The following is a 4,217-nucleotide window of genomic DNA, read 5'->3' as shown; positions in this document are numbered from 1 at the left end:
TTTGGTTTGCTTGCAGGCTTGCTTGAAGATTTGTGTGAACTGAAGGAGGGAGCAACACTTCTTGATTACCTTGGCTTAGGTGTAGATGCTTCTGATTTAGCCTTCTTCTCCACCTTAACAGTTTATTACTCACAAAGGATATTCTTCTCCTTCCCAAACTACTTCCTTAGTTATTCCCATGCTCTCTACAAGAGCCTCAACTTATTTCCGAACTTTCTTCTATATCACTAGTCTCTTGAATTGTCGATGTAGCTTTAAACTATTTTCTGCATAAGTCCCAAATCTTTCCTCCTTAGGATCAACTAGTTTTCTCAGAATATGTTGTGCATAAATATCCAATATTTGTTCTTCGACCACCTCATATCCCATAGGCATAATCTATACCATCCGGGGTTCCACAACTTCCATTAAGCATTGATCTGTATCCACCATAAAATAGATTGTGCCTTGATATTTTTCCACTATGGACAAGAATTCTTTCCCTCTCATGCATTTCCTATTGGAAATTCTTTACGTAATCCTAGAGGTTTGCATTCTAGACTTTGGAGTCACCGAAGTTGTATAAGTATTTCTAGTTTTGCACACCTACCGGTCTATCAAATGCCCACTGCACTTGTCCAACACCCAAAATCTCATTCATAAAGTAGAAAAACAAACATAGAAGCAAAGTTCCATACTTGAAAGGATGTTTCTTGTTCTCTTTGATCTTCTTCAAATTATTCATAAGCTCACTCTAGAGAAATTCACAAAGATCATATTTCTTGTTTTCCCTCATCATTTCATAAGAGGCATATATTGTAGTACTATAGACAAAATTCTCCCTACTAGAGTAATAGATCTTATATCCAATTACCATAGAGGAAAATGTGATGGCATGCTATAGGATATCATTGATAGTCATCATCCATTTGTCAAATTTTGATCTGGTTGCATTTGTCATAATATCATTATTTGCAGCCTTTACAAATGGCAGCTCTCTAGATGCACATAGACCTGTCACGACTTGAATAACAGTCTTCATGATCTTGTGGGGCTTGTTCAACTACATAAATTCATCATTCATTCTGCTCAATATGTACCAGTTCCATTCGGGTTCATAGAACATCAGAAATCTAACAAACCGCGCAAAACCCATGTCTTCTAACCCTTGAAATTCTGGTTTTAGCATTGAAGTCTTATCAGACATCTAATTGTTCTACATATTCAACATGTGTGTGCTTCCCAATTCCTTAATGGGATAGTGTGTGTAAACCCTAATATCTTCAATGTGAAAAACTCCAGGTGGAACTAGCGAAAATGCACTCTTCGGATCATCTTCCATAGAGATAAATGGATGATGCTTGAAATTTGGGCATGAATGCTCAGTGATATCAACAACAAGTGGGGTAGTAGTACTAGATGCAGCCATTTCTGAAATCACAAATTTCAAACTTGAAAAAAGTTCTACTGATAAATACCTTGATCATTGGGTTAGGGTTTCTTGCCAAATCATCTAAGAGATCTTCTTTCACGCTTCAGTCACTGAAAGCCTTCCTTGCAAAACTATCCAAACTTCTTCTCTTCAAATGCAAAGTGAGAAATGAAGTGGTGAAATAGCTTTTTATCTTTTGCATACCTAAATTTTCATTGTAATAAATGCACTTTGCCCTAATACTTTCGGATACTCTACATTCCACAAAAATCTTATGCGGACCTTCAAATCTACTCGAATACTTTTGGAAATCTGTCAAAAAAAATTGTGATCATCACATACACCTCTGCAACCTACTAGAATCAGACATAGATCTCATACAGGGGGTTTTTAAGATTTGCATGATAACTCCCCCAAGTCCAGATGCCTTGACTCAGTTACCGAATGTAGTTCTAGCACCGAAATTAGGTGCGGACTCACTTCCTAGTTCAGAATCACTCTTTTTAACCCATGTCTTCTTCATTTGTTCTCTAATTTCTTCAATTTTTTCTTTTCCCTTCACATCTACCTTCACATTCTTGTTCTTATCTTCCGGGCTTCTCCTATTCACATTTCTATTTCTGCAGTACTTTGCAATGTGATCAGATTTGTTGCAAGCATAACAAACAACATTTCCTTGCATTGGCCTAAAGTTCATATGATTTCCTCTTGATATGCATTGATTAGCAACATGTCCATGTTAGGATAATTGGTGAACAACTGAGAGGGGGAGGGGGGTGAATCAGTTGTTAACAAATTATGTGAATTAAAGCACTTAAAACCTTATACTGAAATAACTAATTAAACATTACAGCATAATTAAAAACCAGCGAATCAATACCATGCAACCATAACATATAACATCATGATTTATACATGGAAAACCTAGAAAGGGAAAAACCAGGGTGGGAAACCCTACCCATAGTCAGATGATACTTCTACAACAAGTATATGATTACAATAGGGGCCTGCACATGCAGGAAGGCACACTACCTAGAGCGCACTGCTCATCACAATGGAGTCTCACTAACTACAGAGATGTCAACCACCTCAAAATATTTGGACAACAATCTGGAGAGAAGAACTATTGGTGATAGCATCAAACATGCCAGATTACAGTTACAGTTAAGCTCAATACTAGAGGTCTAAAACCTCTTACATAAACCCAACTCGATCACCTATGATCGACCAAATCCTCTGCATAAATGATTATTACATTATTCGCTCCTTGTCATGATCTACAATGAGATCTTATATATATTTACACCAACCCGGGACCTAACCAATTAGGTCGGCCACCCAAATGATAATACAATAGATCCATGACATAATCCTAAAATAAAATCATAAAGCATGTCGGCCTAAGGCCAAAAAAACATCATCCAATCAATAAAACTTCCCAGAAATGCATATGAGGATCCACCAACATGTTACATGAAATACAGTGCATAACCTAGATAGCACCAAACCTAAATTAGATCCACACACACCAAAGAAATGACACCAATCAGTTGAGGAATGAACACAATCACCATCAACATCCTAAATCCCTTCTAGAAGTTGTGCCAACACCACTTATGCATTACATCAAAGATCTTCCATAAAGCTCTATCGGTGAAACCCTTACCGGACCAATAAAGCGGGCTTACTAGAACAGGAGATAGCATCTGATCATCAAGTCAATACCAACTAACTAAAAAATACTTTAGAAGCATATGAACCATCCATACAAACTTATTTCATCGTCCAGATCATACTAGTGACAATCAACTGATAGTCTTCCCAATCCAATCCTTCTACCGAAAGCCGGTAAACAACCATAACAGCTAGTGTTGACATCAATGACAAAACATCAATGCAACATATAATCAATTCCATAATATGGCCAACAATCTCCCCCTTTTTATTGATGGCAACACTAGATGTGAAAAAAATCCAAGTGTTAAGAAGTGCCAAACAAGTCTCCCCCAATAGAAGACCACCAACAATCCCCCATAGAATGATATAGCAATGAAGCTCTGAACCAAATCTGAAACAATTGACCAAATACCACCAAACTCCCCCTAAGGAGTGCAATGAGTCTGAAAAATAAATAGCAATGGATTTTCACATATATTCCTCCCCCTTTGACAACAATGCCAAAGAATCAAACAAATTTTTTTTAAAAAAACTCTAAATCTCAAGGCTGACTCCTTCTCCTGAGTAGTAGCATTATTTCATCAATCCGGAGCAAAAGATAACTCTGATAATGCATACCAGACTGATGCACATCTGCATCATTTAAGTCTCTACCGGAGGGGTAGAAACCCCCAATCTGTCTCTCAAATACTCAAATGATTCCTAAGACAAAGGTTTAGTGAAGATGTCTGCTATTTGTTTTTTAGTGTTCACATAAACCAATCTGACTTCTTTTGCTTCCACCTTTTCCTTCAAAAAGTTATACTTGATGGATATGTGCTTAGTCTTGGAGTGAAATATCGGATTCTTGGATATGTCAATAGTTGCAGAGTTATCACAATGAATAACTATCAGATCACTACAACTCACTTGTATATCCTTCAACATCTGCTTCATCCATAGAACTTGAGTACAATTGGTTGCAGCTGCAACATATTCAACTTTAGTTGTAGATAAAGAAATATATGACTGCTTCTTGTTGATCCATGAAATCAACTTCTTCCCAAGGAAGAATGCTCCACCGGATGTGCTCTTTCGGTCATCAACATCACTTGCCCAATCTGCATCTGTATATGCACATAAAGTAAAG

Source organism: Cryptomeria japonica, chromosome 10 (assembly GCF_030272615.1).
Source record: "Cryptomeria japonica chromosome 10, Sugi_1.0, whole genome shotgun sequence".
NCBI classification, from domain to species: Eukaryota; Viridiplantae; Streptophyta; class Pinopsida; order Cupressales; family Cupressaceae; genus Cryptomeria; species Cryptomeria japonica.
The sequence above is the reverse complement of the archived record's forward strand: the minus strand, read 5'-3'. Positions refer to the sequence as shown.